A 26,354-nucleotide genomic window follows, 5' to 3' on the forward strand; every position below is an offset into this window, starting at 1 on the left:
GGATGCCCCCACAGCTGCAGCGGAAGGGGTGGTTGAGCCCCCACAGGCGCTTGCAACGGCGGAAGACGGGGTGGAGCCATCCAGGTTGGTGGTTTCCACAGAGGAGGAGGAGGCCGCTACTGAGCCGCACATGGGGCCTGGTGGGGGCATCCCTGCTGGTGCAAGTGGTGCAGTCCAGGGGCAGGGGCAGGAGGCAGCACAGGTCGCCGTGGAGGTGCCTGCATGTCACTGTCCCTGACACTGTGACTGCACCACCATGCACCAGCAGGGATGCCCCATCCCAGGCCCGTTCGCAGGTATGGGGGATGTCCATGTCATCTGACTCCACTCCACCTGCAGACGAGGGGACCCCTGGCCATATGGAGAAGGTCCTGATTGGTGTCGCGTTGCGCACGGGTGTCATTCGTGATGACGTGCGTGCTTCCCTGGGGGAGCACGCACGTCATCACGAAGAGCACCGTGCCAACGTGGCCCAGTTGGGAGCGGCCATGGTCGGGGGTTTCGTACATGTGTCGGCCACTCTGGCGACCCTCTCCTCCTCTGTGGAGGCTATGCGCCAGTCGTTCTCCAAGCCGTCTTCCGGCCCAGATGCCACCAGGGCCCCCTGTGGACCTGCCCCGACCAACGCAGCCAACTTGGTGGGGATCCCATCCCTGCCACAGTCGGGAGTCGGAGGTCCAGCAGGGGTGGACACACCAGCAACTGGACCCCAGCAGATGGAGGATGTGACGGCATCATCCGGCAGGGCACGTGCACAACGGCGTCGGTGGATTCCATCAGCCTGGATGCCGTCGTGCTGGCACAGGCAGTTGCGTCGGAGGCAGCGGCAGGCTCGACGTGGGAGGCATCATGGCTCGGGGCCATCAACATCAGGGGGGCAGGCATCGGCCGGAGGGCAGGAGAACCCTGGAATGGGAGTGTCTTCCGTGTGGGAGCGGTTGGGCCAGCAGATAGGTGCGGAGCGGCAGCGGGCATAGGAGGAACGGCTCACAATGGTCAGGGCGGAGAACTCCATGCCGAGGGCGCTGAGGCGGGCTGAGTGCCTCGAGGGTATTCGCAGGGAGTTGGAGCTGGACATTGCATTATCCCTGCGAGACCTCGGGGCCAGGGAACATGCCCGCCTCCAAGCCATTGAACAGGAGTTCGATGATGCCCTGGCCCATGACAACAACCAGTGAGCCGTCGGACTAGCCCGCTGCCTTTGTAAATAGTTATGTAGTTAGTGTTAGGTTTCCCTTGCTTTTTTATTTATTTTGGACCTTTTGGACAATGGACCACATTTTTGTATATAGTTTTTTTATGAGGTAGTATTTTTAGATAGGTTTCATTTCTTCAGTTGGGATCATGGACCCTGGTTTGTTATCTGTATATAGTTCACTGTTGGATTATAGGTTTTTTTTTTGGATTTACCCATAGAGCAATGGTTTTCGGTTTTGTTTTTCCCTTGGATATACTTTTTTGAACTGTGACTTTGGACACCTTTCCTTTGGATTATGATTTGTGGTTTTTCATTATTTTACGGACATGCTGCTTTTGGTTTTTAATTCCCATTGTCGTTTGTTTATTTTTAATTCCATTTATGTTGCTTTTAATACATTTTTTTCATCAAACTTCAATGTGTAGTATCATCTCATTGGTTTCATGCATATCATGATATGGGTTTTGACATTCACTTACACCCATTGTGTGTATGTGAGGGACATGTGTTCATTTACATACTTGCCATTGGGGTTGTATCATGTAATTGGCATTTCTAAGTGGGTGGATGCAATACTTGGGTGGGTGTTTGGCACATGGAGGCTGCCCATAAGGGCCAGGGATCTAGATTGTGATGACGTGTTGGCTGGGGGACATGTGTCAGGGCCTGCTGGCAGGTGCCCCACAATGCTGGGGGGTGGGAGTGCAGGGGGACATGAGTGGGACATGAGTGGGGGCCTGCGGGCAGGTGCCCCGCAATGCTGGGGGGTGGGGTGCAGGGGGACATGAGTGGGACATGAATGGGGGCCTGCTGGCAGGTGCCCCGCAATGCTGGGGGGTGGGGGTGCAGGGGGACATGAGTGGGACATGAGTGGGGGCCTGCGGGCAGGTGCCCCGCAATGCTGGGGGATGGGGGTGCAGGGGGACATGAGTGGGACATGAGTGGGGGCCTGCGGGCAGGTGCCCCGCAATGCTGGGGGGTGGGGGTGCAGGGGGACATGAGTGGGACATGAATGGGGGCCTGCTGGCAGGTGCCCCGCAATGCTGGGGGGTGGGGGTGCAGGGGGACATGAGTGGGACATGAGTGGGGGCCTGCTGGCAGGTGCCCCGCAATGCTGGGGGGTGGGGGTGCAGGAGGACATGAGTGGGGGCCTGCGGGCAGGTGCCCCGCAATGCTGGGGGGTGGGGGTGCAGGGGGACATGAGTGGGACATGAGTGGGGGCCTGCTGGCAGGTGCCCCACAATGCTGGGGGGTGGGGGTGCAGGGGGACATGAGTGGGACATGAGTGGGGGCCTGCTGGCAGGTGCCCCGCAATACTGGTGGGTGGGGGTGCAGGGGGACATGAGTGGGGGCCTGCGGGCAGGTGCCCCACAATGCTGGGGGGTGAGGGTGCAGGGGGACATGAGTGGGACATGAGTGGGAGCCTGCTGGCAGGTGCCCCGCAATGCTGGGGGATGGGGGTGCAGGGGGACATGAGTGGGACATGAGTGGGGGCCTGCTGGCAGGTGCCCCGCAATGCTGGGGGGTGGGGGTGCAGGGGCAATGAGTGGGACATGAGTGGGGGCCTGCGGGCAGGTTCCCCGCAATGCTGGGGGGTAGGGGTGCAAGGGGACATGAGTTGGTAATCAGTAGTGCAAGGAGACATGTGCCTTTGCTGGGGGGCATGCCCATGTTGGGTGGGCTGCCTGCGGGACATGACCAGGGATGCAGGGTAGTCCCCTGTGGTGTGGGCTGCCTGCAGGGGCCGTGGAGGGTGTACAGGGAACATCTGGGAGGCCCCACACTGCCAATTCACGTGTAGGACTCCCCAGCACCCCGAAATACACGTACCCTGCTGAAATCACGTGTGAAACTTCCCGTGCACCCCAGTAATACACGTACCCCGCTCGCACAGGGCCAATCACGTGTGAAACTTCCCGCGCACCCCAGTAATACACGTACCCTGCTGAAATCGCGTGTGAAACTTCCCAGGCACCCCAGTAATACACGTACCCTGCTGAAATCGCGTGTGAAACTTCCCGCAATCCCCAGTGATACACGTTCCCTGCTGAAATCGCGTGTGAAACTTCCCGCGCACCCCAGTATTACTCGTACCCCGCTCGCACAGAGCCAATCGCGTGTGAAACTTCCCGCGCACCCCAGTAATACACGTACCCTGCTGAAATCGCGTGTGAAACTTCCCGCGCACCCCAGTAATACATGTACCCTGCTGAAATCGCATGTGAAACTTCCCGCGCACCCCAGTAATACACGTACCCTGCTGAAATCGCGTATGAAACTTCCCGCGCACCCCAGTAATACATGTACCCTGCTGAAATCGCGTGTGAAACTTCCCGCGCACCCCAGTAATACACGTACCCTGCTCGCACAGGGCCAGTCGCGTGTGAAACTTCCCGCAATCCCCAGTGATACATGTTCCCCGCTTGCCGTGCTGGTACAGGGTTAGCACAGCCCTTTGTGCTGGATTGGGGATTTTGATGGCTTTTCCCTGCGCGAGGGGTGCTCTTGGGGGCGTAACTGGCACTGCTGCAGGGTCGCTGCGCCACTGTGCGCCACTACTGGTTTTGGTAGCTGGAATCCATGAATACGCTGTGCGTGGAAATGGATTTTAGCGCACGCGGCTGGTGCAGGGATTCGCACACGCACACTGTGCGCCAGCCGCGTGCGCCACTTGTGCGCTAAATTCTATGAATTACCCCCCATGTGTCAGTATGAAGATACAGAAGACTTAAGTACACTACAATCAAAACTAAACAATGAGTAGCATAGAATTTTTTAAGAAGTAACAAAAGAAATTGCACATGATGTACAACATGAAAATAAAGAATGTACCTGCCAAATTTACAAACCTATACTATTATACGTCAGTGGTGAAACTGGTTCAGGCAAAACATTCTTAATCAGCAAGTTCCTTCAACAACTGACAAACCACAAACTGTCAGCTGTTGTAACTGCCCCCACAGGTTTAGCTGCCTACAACATAGGTGGCGTCACTTTACACCGATTACTACTCCTGCCAGTAGAACACCAAAACAAATTAGAATATTACAAACTTTCTACAGAAGCTACAATGGAACTACGGAGAGTGTTAAAACAAATGAAAATGCTACTAATAGATGAAGTGAGCATGGTCTCCAACCTAATGTTGGCTTTGATTTACCTCAGATTACAAGAAGTACTTAAAACAAACTATGACAAGCTCTTTGGAGGAAAACACATTATTGTTTTCGGAGATCTTCTTCAATTGACACCAGTGAAAGGTGAACCAATTTTTAAAACCTTAGGACACAAACTCTGCCGAAAAATTGTTGGCAGCATATGAAATGTCAACCTTTGGCAACATTTCCAATACAGAGAATTAACAGAAAACATGCAACAGTCCGCAGACCTCACCTACGCCAATATTTTAAAAAGTATTAGAGTTGGTGTACTATCTCAAGAAGCACAAGCAATATTAAAAACCCAGCACATCCCTGCACTTTATGGCCATAACTCATGTGCTACTGATGTTATGGAACAATTAACGCACAAAAATGTCAATTGTATGTCCTTAATGCCAACTCTTGCAAGCTGTTCCAAATTCAATGACACAATGTTGAAAAAAGAAATGCAACCAACAATTGAAATTTCCGCAACAGACAAACTGGACGTACATGGTATGACACTACCCATGTGTCAACAAGCCACAACCAGACTTAGGGGGTAATTCATAGAATTCGGCGCACAAGTGGCGCATGCGGCTGGCGCACAGTGTGCGCATGCAGCAGTCTGTGCCACCCACGTGTGACAAAACCCATTTCAGCACACAGCGTATTCATGGATTTCAACATCCATAAGCAGCTGTGGCGCAGAGTGGCGCAGCGACCCTGCAGCAGCGCCAGTTACGCCCCCAACCCCACCCTGTGTGCCATGACCAGCGCACAAATCCAGTACATGGTGCAAAGGCCAGTAGACCAGCATACAGCCCTCCAACCATGAAAACGCATGTAAAACTCCCTGCGCACCCCTCAGAATACACGTACCCCTCCCGCGGCAGCGAAAACGCGTGTAAAACTCCCCGCGCACCCCTCTGAATACACAAACCCCACTCGCGCCAGGTAAATAGCATAGAAAAATCACCCCCCTGTGGCGTGGGCTGCCTGTGGGGCATGCCCAGGGTGGATGGGGTGCCTGCGTGTATTCCGGGGGTGCGCGGGGAGTTTTACACACAATAGGCCTTATGCAAGCGGGGTACGTGTATTCTGAGGGGTGCGCGGGATGTTTTACACGCGATAGGCCTTGTGCGAGCGGGGTACGTGTATTCAGAGTGGTGCGCAGGGAGTTTTACACGCGTTTTTGCTGCCACGGGAGGGGAATGTGTATTCCTGGGGTGCTCCAACACGAATTGGCAGTGTGTGTCCTCCCAGGTGTGCCCTCTCCCCCCTCCCCGAGCCCTGCAGGCAGCCCACAACATAGGGGACTACCCTGCACCCCTGGCCATGCCCCGCAGGCAGCCCATCCACCCTTGCCATGCCCCCCAGCCAGCCCACATGTCACCATGCACAAGTGAGCACTGACACATGTCCCCCTGCACCTCCACCCACCCAGCAGTGATAGGCACCTGCCAGCAAGCCCCGACTCATGTCCCCCAACCCACACACCCAGCCACCCACCCAGCAGTGACAGGCACCTGCCAGCAGGCCCTGACTCATGTCCCTGCACCCCCACTCACCCACCCAGCAGTGACAGGCACCTGCCAGCAGGCCCCGACTCATGTCCCACCACCCACTCACCCACCCACCCAGCAGTGACAGGCGCCTGCCAGCAGGCCCCGACTCATGTCCCTGCACCCCCACTCACCCACCAAGCAGTGAAAGGCACCTGCCAGCAGGCCCCGACTCATGTCCCCCCACCCACTCACCCCCCCAGCAGTGAGAGGCACCTGCCAGCAGGCCCTGACTCATGTCCCTCCACCCCCACTCACCCACCCAGCAGTGACAGGCACCTGCCAGCAGGCCCCGACTCATGTCCCACCACCCACTCACCCACCCACCCAGCAGTGACAGGCGCCTGCCAGCAGGCCCCGACTCATGTCCCTGCACCCCCACTCACCCACCAAGCAGTTAAAGGCACCTGCCAGCAGGCCCCGACTCATGTCCCCCCACCCACTCACCCCCCCAGCAGTGAGAGGCACCTGCCAGCAGGCCCCGACTCATGTCCCCACACCCACCCACCCACCCAGCAGTGACAGGCACCTGCCAGCAGGCCCCGACTCATGTCCCCCCCAACACGTCATGACGATCCACAATCATGGGCCTTATGGCCACCCAAATCACACCCCACGCCATCCCAGTCCAAACATACAACCAGGTATCACATCCACCCCACAATGAAATCCCCATCACATGATACATCCCAAATGGCAAGTATGCACATCAACACATTTCCGTCACACCCACACAATGGGTGCATGTGATTGAGAAAACACACATCGTGACATGCAGGAAACCAAAGAGAGAATACCACACACTGAAGTAGGAAAAAAAAATGTATTAAACACAAAAGCAAGGGAATGAAATGAAACAGACAAGAATGGAAATAATGATAAAAAAGCTGCATGTCCAAAATATAAAATAAAAATGTAGGAAAGCAGAATCCAAATCAATCCAAAAGCACGTATCCAAAGTGTCAGTCCGGCAAAACAAATCCAAAGTGAAAAAAACAATAGAAAACCATTGATCCATAGAAAAATTAAAAATAAGAAGTGAAATCCAGTGTAGAACTATTTAAAAAGTACAAATCCAGGGTCCATGAGCCCAACCATTGAAATGAAACCTACAAAAAACCCTTCCTAATGAAGAACTATATACAAAAAGGTGGGGCATTGTCCAAGTGCCCCAACAGAAATAAAAACAGAAAGGAAACCTAACACTAACTAACTATATACAATGGCGGCAGGCAAGTCCTACGGCTCACTCTGTGATGTCCCGGGATTGGGCATCATCGAACTCCATGTTGATGTCCCGGAGGCGGGCCTCTCCCCTGGCCCAGAGGTCTTGCAGGGATGCAGTCATGGCCTGTTCCAACTCCCTGCGAGTTGCCTCAAGGCACTCAGCCCGCCTCAACGCCCTGCGCATGGAGAACTCCACCCTGACCATAGTGAGCCGTTCCTCTTCTGACCGCCGACGCTCTGCATCTATTCGCTGGCCCAACCGCTGCCACATGGAAGACACTCCCATTCCAGGGTCCTCCTGCCCTCCGGCCGATGCCTGCTCCTCTGATGTTGATGGCCCCAAGCCATCATCACTCCCACCTTGAGCCTGCTGCTGCTGTCCATGTGCCCTGCCCGATGATGCCGGCACATCCTCCATCTGCTGGTCTCCAGTTGGTGGGGTGTCCTCCCTGCTGGACCTCCGACTCCCAGATGTGGCAGGGATGTGATCTCCACCAAGCTGGCTGCGTTGGTTGGGCCAGGTCCACAGGGGGCCCTGGTGGAATCTGGGCCGGAAGACGACAGGGAGACGACTGGCGCATAGTCTCCACAGAGGAGGGGAGGGCCGCCAGAGTGCCCGACACATGAAGGAACCCTCCAACCAGGGCCCCTCCCAACTGTGCCACGTTGCCACGCAGCTCTTCGTGATGGCGTGTGTGGTCCCCCCAGGAAGCACGCACGTCTTCACGAATGTCACGCATGCGCAACGTGACACCAATCACGAAGGAGCCCATACGGTCATGGGTCTCCTCATCCGCAGGTAGTGGAGTGCCAGATGATGTGGGCCTCCCCCCTACCTGCGGACGGGCGTGGGATGGGGCATCCCTGCTGGTGCATGGTGGTGCAGTCACAGGGTTAGGGACAGTGACATGCACAGGCCCCTCCATGGCGACCTGTGCTGCCTCCTGCCCCTGGCCCTGGACTGCACCACTTGCACCAGTGGTACCACCCCACTAGGCCCCATGTGCGGCTCAGTAGCAGCCTCCTCCTCCTCTGTGTAGACCACCAACCTGGATGACTCTGCACCGTCTTCTGCCATCGCAAGCCCCTGTGGGGGCTCACCCAGCCCTTCCGCTGCAGCCGTAGTGGCAGACGCGGCACCAGTCCCCTCACTCCCGGATGATGGTAATTCCTTGGAGGGTGGCTGGGCCTTGCGTCACCGGCCGGTGGAGGAATCCCCGCTGCTTTGCTCCACAACACATGGGTCAATGCAGGCAACACAAATGCAGAAACAGGCACAGCGCATGCAATCAACATTAGCATCCATGTACGAGGGCCTCTATTGATGTGAATGTTGTCTTCAAACTCACAAGACACCCCCTCTGTGTTGATGGCAACCACTACGTCCTCCCAGATCCTCTCCCGTCCTTCCTTGTTGGCGCGCAATGGTGTGAAGAGGGCATCATAATGCCCCAGAACTTGCTCCACCAGGATACCAACTTCCTTATCGCTGAAGCTGGTAGCCCTCTGCCTCTCTGGCTGGGGGTCGCCAGTGGTCTCAGATGGTGTTTGCCCCGACATGGTGACCCCCGAGGCAGGTGTGGGTGGGCAACTGGGTCCTGGGGCTGGGCTGTGGAGCGATGTTATACCAGTCGGGAGTCTTCTGTTCCAGCAGGGGTGGACACAGTAACTGGACCCCTGCAGATGGCTGACATGCAGGCGCCAAATAGCAGGGCACGTGGGCGGCAGGCAGGCAGCAGCAGATGGCAGGCGGGAGCCTGCTGGGGTTCTGGGGGGCAGGAAAATGGCCTTTTGGGCAGGAGTGTGGTCTTCCATATGTTATCGCGTGGCCAGCTTGATACAGAGTGATTTGGCACGTGAAAAAACTGCACATCAGCGTGTAATTTGAGGAAAGGCCCTTAGCACGTAAGTGCGTCTGTGACGTTACATGCACCGGCGTTTCCCTGGCACAGGTTGAGGGTCCCACGTGGGTTTCCATTGCTCTGTCCGTGCTTTTCGTTGAATGCGGTACATGTGTTTTCCAGGCATTGGGGTTCACACACAATTACTTCACAGCGGGTGGGTGTTGGCTGCGGGTTCTTCTTCTACACGCAAGGCAGTTAGTCGCACATGCTATTTTTCACACTGGGGGTGTCCATGTTTGTCACGTAGCCCTTTTTTCACGGGCATACTAGCCTGCGTGTTGATCGCATACGTTTTTTTGGGGCTCCTGGTTGCCACAGCGTACTGCGTGTTTTTTTTTACACGCACATAGGCAACAAGGGTTACTTATCTCTTTTTCTTGCTTTTCGGGGATGCCTGTGTGTTGTGTGACATGTCATTTGTCCTAGGGGGCCACTGAATGGGAAATTCATCATAGCTGTATACCCGTGTTTTTTGTTTGCGCACACTTTTGTAATGCGCAGGGACGCTGCCGCCTGCCTTCATGTGGCGGACGTGTTTAGGCCTGTGCGTGTCTTTGGCCATGGGCGGGTTTGCCCTATTCGATTCCATGAACACGTGTGGTTCACCTGCGTGTGGGCGTTCCGTGTACTTCCCACCAGTACATCCCTAGTTACGCCCTTATTTTCACGCGTTTTTCACCATCCCGCGCGTTCCGCCCCGTGTTCCGCCCCCTTTTTAATGTGTGCACTAACGTTGTGCGCTTTCGCGGTGCGCCTCGTGCACAGCATTTTGGATGTTGCAATGACGTGTGCGCCCGTGTGCACCACGCACGGATTTGGCGCACACCCAGAGGGAAACACTCGTAGGGCCTTCCATGAATCGCACGCGTGCACGTGCGCATGCTTTTTCACGCTTGCACCAGCTTGCGCCTACTTGAGCTGCGATTTTCGGCACACATTTGTTCCATGAATCGGCCCCTAAATACCTTAGAAAATTCTTTCTCAAACACAGCTGGTTTGGAAAAAATATTAAAATTATCCTTTAACTGTAGAGTAATGCCTAAACGTAACCTTGACGTGGAGCAAGGACTAGTTAATGGAGCACTGGATACAGTTGTTGGCTTTCAAACATACCCACGTGACAACAATATTCAGTTTATCAATATTCTCTTTGACAAACTTTTAGAAGTAAAAAGGATAGGGCGCTCAACAGCTCGATTCCTTCTCTTCAAAGACATGTATGTACACAGAGAACAATTTTCTCTAACTCTAGCATACGCAGTCACCATTCATAAATCACAAGGTCTTACCCTAGACAAAGCATTGATAGATATTGGTAACACAGTCTTTAAAGAAGGCATGAGCTACGTAGCACTATCATGCTTACGTACACTTGACGGTCTATTTCTAATGAACTTTGATGCAAGTAAAGTAAACGCTGATATTCCTTGCATTTTAAAATACAATAGACTATGTTCACTAAACACCCCCCATCTAAAAACATATCCTGTTCCACAAAAAATAAAACGTTGTAAAAGAAAAATAGTTCAAACAGAAATGCAACAGGATCTCACTGCAAATCCTCCAAAGAGACAAAAAGAAGCTAATACTTCATCAACGACCACAACCAAAGAAGAACCTATTACTCAAAGTAACTCAGGTACTTCTTCAAAGAAGCAACAAACAAAGACCTATCTCGTCCTTTCAAATTTTCAAATATAACTGGTGTAAGTTGCTACGCACATGTAGCAATGAACATTCTATTTCAATTACCACCAATTGTTGACAACATTTACTTACACAGTACAGACCAATTGTGTTTGCAAATGTTAGTACTTCTTAGAAACGCAACAAACAATCCTGACAACACGTATAGTGTTCAGTGAATAAGACAAGAATTGGACTACTTTGCTGGAATGGTGAAATTCACTATAAACTCACAAGAAGATCCACAAGAATTTCTAATGTACTTACTACAAGTACTTGAAAACAAAAACATACCTATAAATGAAATTTTCCAGATTTCATACATGTGGAAACATACATGCACTCTCTGCAACAATGTGACACAGGAACAAATCCCTAATGAGTACTTTGTGTATGTATCCATACCTACTTGTGAATCCATTCCATTTCAGCAACTTGTACAAAATGCAAACCATGGCAGATTATGTACTACCTGCAATTCAGATAATCACTCCACCTTACTAATACAAACACATAGTAAATACATAATACTAATGCTTCTACGTTACAATGCAGATGGTACCAAAAACAACTGCAAGCTGACTGGATTCACACATGGTCAAGTATCACATGGTAAGAAAACCTTCACAACAATAGGTATAATCTACCATCCGGAGCGACAACCAATGCAGGTCACTACACTGCGTTTTTTAAAAAGAAATGTGGATGGTTCGAATGTAATGATAGTACCACTACTCTAAAGCAGAGATTACCAGCAAATCTTACAAACACTTATTTAATGTTCTTAAAACCAAAATTTAATAACTAATTTGTATTTAAACATTAACAAACTTCAATTAAAGAACTATAAATTGTTTCAACACGCCAACAGGTATCTAACTGCCCCAAGATTCTACAACAACCAAACAGATAAATGAATACCACTAAATTATAACAAGAAATAAACAGTTAGAAAACACCAAAAGGTATCTAACTGCTCCAAAAATATCTACCACTCCGGCTGCCACAACCAATGCAGGTCACTACACTGCATATATTAAAAAGAAATGTGGATGGTTCAAATGTAATGATAGTACCATTACTGTAAAGCAGAGATTACCAGCATATTTTACAAACGTTATTTAATCTTCTTAAAACCAAAATTTAATAACTAATCTGTATTTAAACATTAACAAAACTTCAATTAAAAAATTATAAACTGTTTCAATATGCCAACAGGTATTCGGCCATGCACCCAAGACTCTAGGCCCTGGCCACAACCACCGCAGCATATCACACCCATAGATCACACCCATAGGATCAAATATTATAACTATGCCATATGTGCATTTTTTATGTCTGCGGACACCGTGTATGTTCTTAGAACAGTTTTAACTTGCCTGCTATCAGTACGGACAGGAATAGTGTCCTTAGGACACCCCCGCTTGCCCAATTATGGACATCCTGGACACCGTGTGTGTACTTAGAACAGTTTCAACTTCCCTGCGAACAGTACAGACAGGTATAGTTTCCTTAGGACACCTCCATTTTCGTTTGATTACGGGCATCCCGGACACAGTGTGTGTTCTTAGAACAGTTCCAACTTGCCTGCGAACAGTATGGACAGGAATAGTGTCCTTAGGACACCCCCGCTTGCCCAATTATGGACATCCTGGACACCGTGTGTGTTCTTAGAACAGTTTCAACTTGCATGCAAACAGTACGGACAGGTATAGTGTCCTTAGGACACCTCCATTTTCGTTTGCTTACGGACATCCCGGACACCGTGTGTGTTCTTAGAACAGTTTCAACTTGCCTGTGAACAGTACGGACAGGAGTAGTGTCCTTAGGACACCCCCGCTTGCCAAATTACAGACATCCCGGACACCGTGTGTGTTCTTAGAACAGTTTCAACTTGCCTGCGAACAGTACGGACAGGTATAGTGTCCTTAGGACACCCCCATTTGGGTTGATTGCGGACATCGAGGACAGCGCGTCTGTCCACGGACACAACAAACACAACAGGGGTGCCTGCCACCTAAATAGATACAATATTTGACCCATCTCTTACTCCCCACCCTCCGCAAACAGTCTTACACGCCAACACACTTGCCAAAATTGTATTTCTCCACCATTTGTCACCGCGATGTCCGCGGACACAAGATGGCGGCCGTTCCAAAAAATCTGACGCACTCCACGCTCTTCACCATCCAATCAGCGGACACGTCTCATGTCTGTGGACATGACGCAAGCCGATTAGCCAATCAGGACACTGTCCGCGGAGCAAACAGGGAAGTGTGTCCGCGGACCGGACATAGATATCACTTTTTTGTGACCTACTTTTTGGTCATTTTTTAAAAAACTACTGGACGGATTTTCACCAAATTTACAAAAGCACACTTTTGGGACTAAGCCGCTGCTCCTGCTGCAAATTTGGTGAAAATCCGTCCAGCAGTTTGGGCTGTAGGCGTGAGCAAAGTTTTTTCCCTATTCAGTCTATGGGAAAAAAATAAATTTTGGGACCCCCCCTATAACTTTGCCCCCCCTGGACCAAACCTCACCAAACTTTGCAAGTAAATTCAGAGTGGGTCATATACTTCTTTTGCAAAGTCTGGTGAAGATTCGTCCAGGTAAAGCTAAGTTATTAGCCACCCAAAAAGTGCTCTTCCTATGGGTTTAGCAATTTAACCATAACTGCACGGCCTGCGTGCAGTTATGGTTATGTAAGGTAAATGATGATAAAGAAAGCAGAGTATACATGACAGTAAACTAGGCAGGGATACATTTAATGGGTACAATTACACAAGATATATTTAGCATGGGTGAAAATACACAGACTAAAATACAGTGGATGGGGCATCTAAAACTAGAGTAGGGTGGCCCCTTTTTGTATTGATTTTTTTTAAACAATTGTCTTCTTTTTTCTCCACAGTCTCACATATAAGAAAGTCTGAAAACACACAGCCAAAATAGATTAGACTCGTAAATACCTACCATGTCACTGACCAATGATTTTTCACCTCGACGTCGCTTTACCTATAAAAATATCTTTTAATGTATAGCCACGGGCATGCAACTTTTCTTACCATCAGCTGTCCGTAGTCCTTTGTAGCATCGACGATAGCTGCAAATATCGGAAAAATGTCAAAATAAAATGATTACCTGCCCCCCAGGCCCTCAACAAACACCCCCTCATCTGTGACAGCTCCCCCCACTCCCCAGATGGCCTCCTCACCTCCCCTACCCTCCCCCTTTGCCTCCACAAAACATGCTGTTTCTGTGATGCAGATTGCTTTGAGATGTCGGTTATTTGAGGCTATAGCCGAGGCTACAGAGAGCTTTGCATTGCGAATTCAGTCCCTAGACCCCCAATTCCCAAATTGCACTTGGTGCCCTGCAGCGACCCCCCAACTTCTGGCCTGATGATATTTGCATGGTTTCTGTTACCTGCAAATAGCTTTTTCCTGCATTTCATTTTCCCATATCCTTGGCTAAAGACATGATGGTGGCTGTTTCATTTCTAAAAACACCCAGTTTGGGGTAAATCCCAGAGATATAGATATCTATTTTTGAGAAGGGGCAACCTAAATATACCATCAAATATTGAGATAACTACTGCATGGAATAACCCCAGCCCACACATGGAACACAAGTCACTGCTTCGTACCCAAGTTGTTTCAGACCTGGTCCAAATCCATCAAGCGATTTGGGCTGTGCGCTTTGCCAAAAATTGACTTTGTCTATGGAAAAATGAATAGGAAGTAGGCATTAACTGTGGACATTTTTTGGGCAGCGTGTAACTTTGGCGCTGTTTGACAAATCATCACCAAACTTTGCATAAAAAGCATATTTCCACGTTAGAATACTTTTGCAAAGTTTGGTGCGGTTCCGTCTAGGGGCTGGAGGGCAAAGTTATAGGGGGGCATCTCGAAACATTTGAAATCCTCATAAACATAATGGAAATTATATTTTGCTCACGCCTACAGCCCAAACCGCTCTATGGATTTGCAGCAAACGTGCACGAGGAGTGGAAGCTTTGTCCCTAAAATGTTCTTTTTCAAATTTGGTGTAAATCTGTCCAGTAGTTTGAAAAAAAATGCAAAAAAGTAGGTAACACAAATTTGTGATATCTGCATCCAGTCCGCAGACTCACTTCCCAATTTGCTGTCTGCACACACCTCGGACTAATCAGAGGGCAGCCTGGTGTTCACAGGCATAAAACAAGCATGCTGATTGGTTGAGACAAAATGTGAGCTGCGTCAAAACTTTTTAAACGTCACCAGGTTGGATCTGCGGACCATGGCATAGTCCGCAGAGAGCGCAGTGAGGTAAAACTCTGGAAAGTCATTTGGGGTTATTTTGTGGCTGGGAAGGATGATGGAGTGGAAAAAAGTTAAGATCAAGTCATTTTTATAGGTGAAAATGGCCGTGCAGGTGCCGCCGAGTCAGCGGTCAATTTTACTGTCCATGGCCACATACCAAGCTGTGGACAAAGACAATTGTCAGCGGACACATACATGTGTCCTCAACGCTATCGGGATTGGGAGGTTTTCTGGGTGAGTCTTGTTATTTGAAGGTATATTGTGGGTTTATGATATGGTTGAATTATTTTGTTGTGAACATGGCCAGTGTCCATGCCCATAACAATCTGAACGCTAGCAACAGCCAGAGTAATGTGTGTATAGTGATTATAGCTGCTCTAGTGGGAGAATACATTATTTTTAATATGGTGGAAGGATATTTTTGAAGTGTATATGGTTTTTATAATCCTACCACAATTGTGGACACTGCGTATGGTTACAATATGTTGTCCTTAGTGATATTGACTACAGTAGTATCTTGATAGTGGAGATGGGTGCTTTCTTGAATATTGTTAGAAGGCTGTAATGTAGAATTGTAGACATGGGTGAAACATATATTACTTTGTCCTTAGTAATTATGGTTACAGTAATATGATGAGAGTAATTGATATTGGGTGTCAATAGTTACTTGAATATGGTTGGAATCCGTGGTCATTTCGCTGTGAAGAAAAAAAGTATAATTTGTTAAGCAACATACTTTGAAACCTTTAATTACATGCAATTGTACATATAAATTTACTTTTTTGACCCTCATAAATTGTATGTACTATGTCTGGTACAACAATTGTGTACTACACTTTTGCTGTATTAACATGAAGTAATCATTGGGTCATTGGGAAAAAAATCCATGGTGAATTAAAAATTAAAATAAATTACTGTATTAGCATACAGTTTGTGGCATTTACATGGTTTTAAAGTATATACTTGTTACAGAATAAATGTGTATGGTACTATAATTATATTATGTAAGTTTAATAGCATGTTTGAAGTGTATTGTAATAAATGGTATGGTTAAAGTAGTTAGATACCCATTGGCTTTTTCATACTCTATTGGATTTTACAAGTACTATTGTAGTACTATGGATGTATTTTGTAAGTAGAACTGTGATGACATGTTTGAAGGGTATTATAATGAAGGTATGTTTAAAGTAGTTGCATACCTGTTGGAGTATTCTCTCTAATGTAGTATACTTTATTGAGTAAATATTAGGTAGGCATTTGTTGGATTTGCTGGTAACCTATGTTTTGGAGTACCAGAGGTGTTGTTACATTCAAACAAACCACTGGACATATGCAGTATAGTGACCTGAAGTGGTTGTGGCACACGTGTGGTAGATTATGCCTTCTGATGTGTAGGTTTTCTTGCCAAGAGATACTTAGCTGTGTGTAAAGCTAGTGAGTTTACAAGAATTTTTGGTACCATTTGCATTGTACCTTAGAAACATTAGTAGGACATGGGACCATGTGAGTTTATTTGTATGCTAGAGCGATTGCCTGAACTGCAAAAAGTGCATCATGTGCCATGATTTGCATTCTGCAGAAGCTGGTCAAATGGAATGCATTCAGAATTTGGTATGGATACATATACAAATCGTTAATTAGGGAAGTGCTCTTGTGAAACATGGTTGCAGAGAGTGAATGTATGTGTCCACGTGTCTGAAATCTCCAAGATTTCATTTATAGTTTTTTTTTGTTTCTAGTACTTGCAAAAAGCACATTAGGTAATCTTGAAGATCTTTCTGTGTGTTTATGGTGAATTTTACCATTGCTGCACAATAGTCCAATTCTTGCCCTATACCTGAGACACTGTAGGTGCTGTCTGGATTATTTTAGGTATTTGTATGAAGGATGAGCATTTGCAAACACAACTCATCTGAGCCGTTTAAGTACATGCTGTTAACAATTGATGACAATTGGAATAGAAGATTGATTTCCATATTTGCATGGCAATTAACTCCAGTTTTGTTGCTGAATTTAAATGGACGAGAGTTGTGACTCTGTATCGTTTGATGGGACTGCCGTTCTTTTCCGACAGTTGTTTGTGGACAAGAGAGTTTTATGCTTGTATTATCTGATGGAGCAGCAGTTCTTTGTTTTTTTAGTGTTATGGCAAGGAGATCTGGTATAGCCTCTCTTTTTATAAGTGTTCTTTTTAAAGATTTTGACTTTGGAGGTGCAGGGTTCATATCTAGATGGGGTGTACAGTGCACGTAGCATGTTGTATTCTAGGATGTAAGGAATATCAGCGTTAACTTTGTTTGCATCAAAGTTAACTAAAAATAGACCATTGAACGTAGAAGGCCGTGGAAGTGCTAAGTAACTCTAACCTTCTTTGAAGACTGTGCTGCCAATGTTGATCAGTGTGTGGTATAGAGTTAGACCTTGCGGCTTGTGAATAGTGCCAGCATATGCAACAGATAGAAATAATAGTTCTCTGCATGCATACATGTCTTTGAAAAGAAGGAAACATGCTATTGTGCTGCATATTCTTTTAACGTCTGAAAGTTTGTCAAAGTGGATGTTGAAAAACTGAATGTTATTGTCATGTGAATATGTTTGGAAGCCAGCAACTGTACCAATTTCTCCATTGACTAAACCTTGTTCTACGTCAAGGTTACATTTTAGAATTACTCTGCAGTTAAGACACAGAGTTAATAGTTTTTCTAATCCATCATAGTTTTTCTAATCCATCTGTGTTGGAGATACATTTGTCTAAGCTATTTAGTTTTGCTGTTGTTTGTTGACACTTAAGGAGTGTTACCGCGTGCACTTCCAGTTTATCTGTGGAGTTGATATGCACTATGAGTTGCATTTCTGTTTTCAACATTGGATCGTGGAATGGGCTACAGCTTGCAAGTGTTGGCATAAAGCGAATACATTTTACATTTTGTTGAGTTGTTAATTGTTCCATGAGATCAGGGGCAAATGACTTTTGTCCATACAGCTAATGGATTAGTCTAGCTTTTAAGATAGATTTTGCATCTTTAATTAGAAAACCAGTTCTAATGCTTTTTTAAAATATTAGCATAGATTAGATCTTCAGACTGAAGCATGATTTCAATTAGTTCTCTGTGGAGAACATGTTGCCAGAGAAATGCATTTCCAATGCTGCCGAGTGTATTACGGCATTGTTTGTGTCCTAATGTTTTGAAAATGGGTTGATCTTTTACTGGTGTTAACTGTAGAAGTCACTGAAAACAATAACATGTTTTCCTCCAAACAGTTCTTGGTAGTCGGTTTTAAGGACTTCTTGCATTCTGAGATGAATTAAAACCAGCATGAGGTTGGAAACCATGCTTACTTCATCAACCAAGAGGACTTTCATTTGTTGCGTACTTCCGTAGCAGCTTCTGGTGATTATTTGTAGTATTCTAATTTATTTTGGTAATTTGTAAAGTTACACCTCCTATGTTGTAGGCAGCTAGAGGTGTGGGGGCTGCTACAACAGCTGAAAGGTTGTTGTTTGTTAAGTCTTGTAGACATTTCCTGATTATTTTAATTAGGAATGTTTTGCCAGAACAAGCTTCACTACTTAATACAAGAAAAGAAGTTTGTAATTTTTTAAAGCTACACGTTTTAGTTTCATACTTAAGTCCATGTTCATTTTCATCAGTGACCTCTATGTAAATGGTGAGTTGTTCATCACTTAGTTGTGATTTGAGCACTGACAACTCTTCTTCAGACTGTTAGATTGATAGATGGTCTTTTATACCTCAGTCATGGCTATTTCTGCTTCATTGTGAATGAGTGATTCTCCACGTGGTTCTTGGCTTCCTGTAAAAGAAGGTTCAGTGGCTTTAGAAGTGTATTTATCTAGTATAGCTGGAATGTCTTCCACTTGTTGGTGTTCTTTGTCCAACATTTGTTTGTATTGATTACAATTGGCATTCATTATCCTGCTTTTATTTGCCTTTCATTTGCCTTGAATGCAGCTTCAAATGAGGCATGGTCACCTAATAATTCTCCTTTTTTTCTCCAAGGTTTGAAAAGTAGTAGTAGGGACATGTAATAAAGATATCTATGTTGTGGAGATTTAAATGATAACTTTATATGATTACTTAGCTGGGCTTGGAGAGTTTTACTACGCTTCCTTCACAAGTTGAGACTGAATATTTGCCAGTTGGCCCATCTGGCCTACCATTGTTTTTTTAGGAGTCATTTTGGCCTGCGTCGTACAGGCACATGTTTTCCAGAGCAGTACTTCTGTTTGGATAGTATGTGTCAATTAAATTGCTTTTTAAAAATGTCCTTTCTGTTGGGATCATTTGTGGCTATTGTTTCTATCTCTTGGTAGGATTTTAGTGCCCTTTTTCATGATAAAACTGGACCAAGGTTTAGCCAGATAATGTATTATATTTCCCATACAAGCGTGTACCTGTTAAATGGTATGTAGCTTCATAGCACCCGCATTGTCTATGTGACAGCATATTTATTTCAAAGCTGTACAATTTTTGTGGCAGGGTTTTTCAGATGATATGTTATCCCAAAGGTCTTTTAGCTCTGTTTTCTCAGCTTTGGTGAGCTAGGTTGTAACATATCTTGCAACTGCAGTGGAATTGTCTGCAATGTATTGTATATTTGTATTCCACAAGAGGGCAATGATTGCATTGTAATCATTGATGTACTGGGATGCCTCATCTCTTTTAATGTTGTTTGTGTTTTTAGAAGATTTCCCTTTTATACTTTGTCCAACAAAAGACATGAAGCTATTTACTTGTCCTTTGGTGGAAACTGGTTTAGGGAAGCCAAAGCGACATTTGGTATAGCATTTACCTTTGTTATTATATTGGCGGCGGCAGTATTTGCCACACTTATGTTTTTGGAAGTGTAAGATTTGTGTACATAGGTCACCATGTGTGGTTTCTGAAGGGACGTCACAGGTAATGTATTTTGAATAAATTGTAAAACAGTGTCATCACTGTCATGGCCAAATGTGGGAGCATCTTTTATTCACAAAGTCATGTGTCTATGTGGGCTCCTTTGGATTGACATTCTTTTCCCCAAAAGAAGTGGACTACTTTTCCGAGTGGAGGGGTAGTTGCATTGCAGATGAAGTGCAGCCTGGCAATGAAGCAATGGTGAAAGTATCTTGAAACTTTGACAGGGTCAAGAAAACAGAGTTTTCCTGGTGTCTTTATATCTATTCCCTCTTTATATTTGGTCTGTAGTGTGTAAGAAGTCATGCAAGTCACCCCATGCATGTTCTTCACAACTTAAAGTAACAAACCATGTGGGTGGGCCGGTGTCCAGTCAAAGTTACGAATACAAAGTTTCGAAATGCAATATGTTCAAAACAAATGGATCGAAAAAAAAATGTTCGAATGCCCTTTTTTTAATGTATTTGTTTTGTTCCGTATAGCAAAAATTAGTGGTATTTTCCCAAAGAAACAGGCGTTAGGGGGCGACCCCTCCAAAAAATAAAACGGGCATTCGAATTTAGATCCTTTTGGTTTGAAAGTATTGCATTCGATCCTTTTTGTATTCGAACCTTTGACTATAAACCAGGTGAGCCTATGTTCCTTAGCATACAACTTAAATCAGTGTGACGTTGGAACCAGTATTCTTTTATACCAAGCATGTTTGTCAAGAGGTTTGTGATACTTGACTACAAAACCTCACCTTTGTATTTTTCTTTTGAAGCAGTTGGGTAGCTGACCTGTTTAAGAAATGACAGCCTGTTTTGAATGTGTGTGCAACTCCAGAACATAGAGTTGCTAGTTCACTTTCAAACAGAACAGGAGGTGGAAATATTTTCTACATTTTGTCTGAATCATGGGTCTTCTTAATAAATGTGTAATGCGCTATATTCTGATGCACTCATTTGTGTGGATCGTTCATCATATCAGCCTCCTTTTCTTGTGGGAAAGAGTAGAGGAAAAGAACACGCTTCTACAATTTTCTCCCATATGTTCATTGGACATCCTTTGGCTTGACGCATTTGCTATGTTTTTAATGAATCTTCTACAGTGTTTTTGGAATGTAATGGGTGAATTATAAACTGGTCTAAAATGTTGGCTGCAGTAACAGTATCCACAGGTTCAAATTGGCCTGTTTCTGGTGAATCTTAAATTATATGGGTGGTTTCTCTAAAGTTTTCCGCTTTGGCTATATCTCTGTTGTATTCATTGTTTGCTTTAAGATATTGAAGGGCTTGCCTAATTTTAAGTCGACTAGTTTTTGCCACATTTCTTTTGTTTTTTGTTGCTACACCATTAACTAGTACAATCAAAGTTTTTTCTTATTCACTTAAGGGGTAATTCATAGAATCCAGCGTACCAGTGGCGCACGCGGCTTACACACAGTGTGCGCGTGCGACAGTCTGCGCCAGCTGCGTGCACTAAAATCCATTTCCGCGCACAGCGAATTCATGGATTTTAACATCCAAAACCAGCCGTGATGCAGAGTGGCGCATCGACCCTGCAGCAGCGCCAGTTATGCCCCCAAACCCTCCCCGTGCCCCATGCACAGCGCACAAATCCCGTACATGGTGCACAGGCCCCCAACCATGAAAACACCTGTAAAACTCCCTGCGCACCCCTCCGAATACATGTACACCCCGGCGTGGGGAGTTTCACACTTGATTGGCCCTGTGCGAGTGGGGTACATGTATTACTGGGGTTCACGGGAAGTTTCACACGCGATTGGCCCTGTGCAAGCGGGGTAAGTGTATTACTGGGGTTCGCGGGAAGTTTCACACCAGATTGGCCCTTTGCGAGCGGGGTACATGTATTACTGGGGTTCGCGGGAAGTTTCACACGCGATTGGCCCTGTGCGAGTGGGGTACGTGTATTACTGGGGTTCACGGTAAGTTTCACACGCGATTGGCCCTGTGCGAGCGGGGTACGTGTATTACTGAGGTTCGCGGGAAGTTTCACACGCAATTGGCCCTGTGCGAGCGGGGTACATGTATTACTGGGGTTCACGGGAAGTTTCACACGCGATTGGCCCTGTGCGAGTGGGGTAGGTGTATTACTGGTGTGCGCGGGAAGTTTCACACGCGATTAGCCCTGTGCGAGCGGGGTACGTGTATTACTGAGGTTCGTGGGAAGTTTCACACGCGATTGGCCCTGTGCGAGCGGGGTACGTGTATAACTGGGGTTCGTGGGAAGTTTCACACGCGATTGGCCCTGTGCGAGCGGGGTACGTGTATAACTGGGGTTCGCGGGAAATTTCACACGTGATTGGCCCTGTGCGAGCGGGGTACGTGTATTACTGGGGTTCGCGGGAAGTTTCACACGCGATTGGCCCTGTGTGAGCAGGGTACGTGTATTACTGAGGTTCGCGTGAAGATTGCTGTCAGAGCGGGGTACGTGTATTTCGGGGGTGCACGTGAAGTTTCACACGCAATTTTGCTGTCAGAGCGGGGTACGTGTATCCAGTGTGGTGCGCGGGGACTCCTACACATGAATTGGCAGTGTGGGTCCTCCCAGGTGTCCCCTCTAACCCCTCCACGGCCCCTGCAGGCAGCCCATATCACAGGAGACTACCCTGCACCCCTGGTCATGTCCCGCAGGCAGCCCATCCACCATGAGCATGCCCCCAGCAAAGCCACATGTCACGTTGCAATATGATCACCAACTCATGTCCCCCAGCTACCCCCACCCCCAGCAGTGAGGGGCACCTGCCAGCAGGCCCCCACTCATGTCCCCAGCACCCCCACTCCCCAGCAGTGAGGGGCACCTTCCAGCAGGCCCCCACTCATGTCCCCCAGCACCCCCACCCCCCAGCAGTGAGGGGCACCTGCCAGCAGGCCCCCACTCATGTCCCCCAGCACCCCCACTCCCCAGCAGTGAGGGGCACCTGTCAGCAGGCCCCCACTCATGTCCCACTCATGTCCAATGCACCCCCACCCCCAGCAGTGAGGGGCACCTGCCAGCAGGCCCCCACTCATGTCCCACACATGTCCCCCTGCACCTGCCAGCAGGCCCCCACTCATGTCCCCCAGCACCCCCACCCCCAGCAGTGAGGACACCTGCCAGCAGGCCCCCACTCATGTCCCACTCATGTCCCCCTGCACCCCCACCCCCAGCAGTGAGGGGCACCTTCCAGCAGGCCCCCACACATGTCCCCCTGCACCCTCACCCCCCAGCAGTGAGGGGCACCTGCCAACAGGCCCCCACTCACGTCCCCCAGCACCCCCACCCTCCGGCAGTGAGGGGCACCTGCCAGCAGGCCCCACTCATGTCCCCCAGCACCCCCACCCCCCAGCAGTGAGGGGCACCTGCCAGCAGTCCCCCACTCATGTCCCACTCATGTCCCCCTGCACCTGCCAGCAGGCCCCCACTCATGTCCCCCAGCACCCCCACTCCCCAGCAGTGAGGGGCACCTGCCAGCAGGCCCCCACTCATGTCCCACTCATGTCCCCCTGCACCCCCACCCCCAGCAGTGAAGGGCACCTGCTAGCAGGCCCCCACTCATGTCCCCCAACACCCCCACCCCCCAGCAGTGAGGGGCACCTGCCAGCAGGCCCCCACTCATGTCCCACACATGTCCCCCTGCACCTGCCAGTAGGCCCCCACTCATGTCCCCCAGCACCCCCACCCCCAGCAGTGAGGGCACCTGCCAGCAGGCCCCCACTCATGTCTCACTCATGTCCCCCAGCACCCCCACCCCCGCAGCAGTGAGGGGCACCTGCCAGCAGGCCCCCACTCATGTCCCCCAGCACCCCCACTCCCCAGCAGTGAGGGGCACCTGCCAGCAGGCCCCCACTCATGTCCCACTCATGTCCCCCTACACCCCCACCCCCAGCAGTGAGGGGCACCTGCCAGCAGGGCCCCACTCATGCATGTCCTCCAGCACCCCCACCCACCAGCAGTGAGGGGCACCTGCCAGCAGGCCCCTGCTCATGCCCCACACATGTCCCCCTGCATCTGCCAGCAGGCCCCCACTCATGTCCCCCAGCACCCCCACCCCCAGCAGTGAGGGCACCTGCCAGCAGGCCCCGACTCATGTCCCACTCATGTCCCCCTGCACCCCCACCCCCCAGCAGTGAGGGGCACCTGCCAGCAGGCCCCCACTCATGTCCCCCTGCACCCCCACACCCCAGCAGTGAGGGGCACCTGCCAACAGGCCCCCACTCACGTCCCCCAGCACCCCCGCCCTCCGCCAGTGAGGGGCACCGGCCAGCAGGCCCCACTCATGTCCCCAGCACCCCCACCCCGCAGCAGTGAGGGGCACCTGCCAGCAGGCCCCCACTCATGTCCCACTAATGTCCCCCTGCACCTGCCAGCAGGCCCCCACTCATGTCCCCCAGCACCCCCACTCCCCAGCAGTGAGGGGCACCTGCCAGCAGGCCCCCACTCATGTCCCACTCAAGTCCCCCTGCACCCCCACCCCCAGCAGTGACGTGCACCTGCCAGCAGGCCCCCACACATGTCCCCCAGCACCCCCACCCCCCAGCAGTGAGGGGCACCTGCCAGCAGGCCCCCACTCATGTCCCACACATGTCACCCTACACCTGCCAGCAGGCCCCCACTCATGTCCCCCAGCACCTCCACCCCCAGCAGTGAGGGCACCTGGCAGCAGGCCCCCACTCATGTCCCACTCATGTCCCCCTGCACCCCCACCCCCCAGCAGTGAGGGGCAGTGGCCAACAGACCCCACTCACGTACCCCAGCGCCCCCACCCTCCGGCAGTGAGGGGCACCTGCCAGCAGGCCCCACTCATGTCCCCCAACACCCCCACCCCCCAGCAGTGAGGGCACCTGCCACCTGGCTCCCACTCATGTCCCACTCATGTCCCCCAGCACCCCTACCCCCAGCAGTGAGGGGAACCTGCCAGCAGGCCCCCACTCATGTCCCCCAGCACCCCCAGCCCCCAGCAGTGCAGGGGACCTGCCAGCAAGCCCCGACTCATGTCCCACTCATGTCCCCTGCACCTGCCAGCAGGTCCCCACTCCTGTCACCCAGCACCCCCACCCCCCAGCAGTGAGGGGCACCTGCCAGCAGGCCCCCACTCATGTCCCCCTGCACCCCCACCCCCCAGCAGTGAGGGGCACCTGCCAGCAGGCCCCCACTCATGTCTCCCAGCACCCCCACCCCCCAGCAGTGAGAGGCACCTGCCAGCAGGCCCCCACTCATGTCCCCCAGCACCCCCACCCCCCAGCAGTGAGGGGCACCTGCCAGCAGTCCCCCACTCATGTCCCACTCATGTCCCCCAGTCCCCCACCCCCCAGCAGTGAGGGGCACCTGCCAGCAAGCCCTCACTCATGTCCCACTCATGTCCCCCAGCACCCCAACCCCCAGCAGTGAGGGGCACCTTCCAGCAGGCCCCCACTCATGTCCCACTCATGTCCTCCAGCACCCCCACCCCCCAGCAATGAGGGGCACCTGCCAGCAGGCCCCCACTCATGTCCCACTCATGTTCCCTTGCACCCCCACCCTCCAGCAGTGAGGGGCACCTGCCAGCAGGCCCCCACTCATGTCCCCCTGCACCCCCACCCCCCAGCAGTGAGGGGCACCGGCCAACAGGCCCCCACTCACGTCCCCCAGCACCCCACCACCGGCAGTGAGGGGCACCTGCCAGCAGGCCCCACTCATGTCCCCCAACACCCCCACTCCCCAGCAGTGAGGGGCACCTGCCAGCAGGCTCCCACTCATGTCCCCCAGCACCCCTACCCCCCAGCAGTGAGGGGAACCTGCCAGCAGGCCCCCACTCATGTCCCCCAGCACCCCCACCCCCCAGCAGTGCAGGGCACCTGCCAGCAAGCCCCCACTCATGTCCCACTCATGTCCCCTGCACCTGCCAGCAGGTCCCCACTCATGTCTCCAGCACCCCCACCCCCCAGCAGTGAGGGGCACCTGCCAGCAGGCCCCCACTCATGTCCCCCTGCACCCCCACCCCCCAGCAGTGAGGGGCACCTGCCAGCAGGCCCCCACTCATTTCTCCCAGCACCCCCACCCCCCAGCAGTGAGGGGCACCTGCCAACAGGCCCCCACTCATGTCCCCCATCACCCCCACCCCCCAGCAGTGAGGGGCACCTGCCAGCAGTCCCCCACTCATGTCCCACTCATGTCCCCCATTCCCCTACCTCCCAGCAGTGAGGGGCACCTGCCAGCAAGCCCTCACTCATGTCCCACTTATGTCCCCCAGCACCCCCACGCCCCAGCAGTGAGGGGCACCTTCCAGCAGGCCCCACTCATGTCCCACTCATGTCCTCCAGCACCCCCAGCCCCCAGCAGTGAGGGGCACCTGCCACAGGCCCCCACTCATGTCCCCCTGCACCCCCACCCCCCAGCAGTGAGGGGCACCTGCCAGCAGGCCCCCACTCATGTCCCCCTGTGCACCCCCACCCC

This window comes from Ambystoma mexicanum, chromosome 10 (genome assembly GCF_040938575.1).
Source record: "Ambystoma mexicanum isolate Mex_15411 chromosome 10, UKY_AmexF1_1, whole genome shotgun sequence".
Lineage (NCBI taxonomy): Eukaryota > Metazoa > Chordata > Amphibia > Caudata > Ambystomatidae > Ambystoma > Ambystoma mexicanum.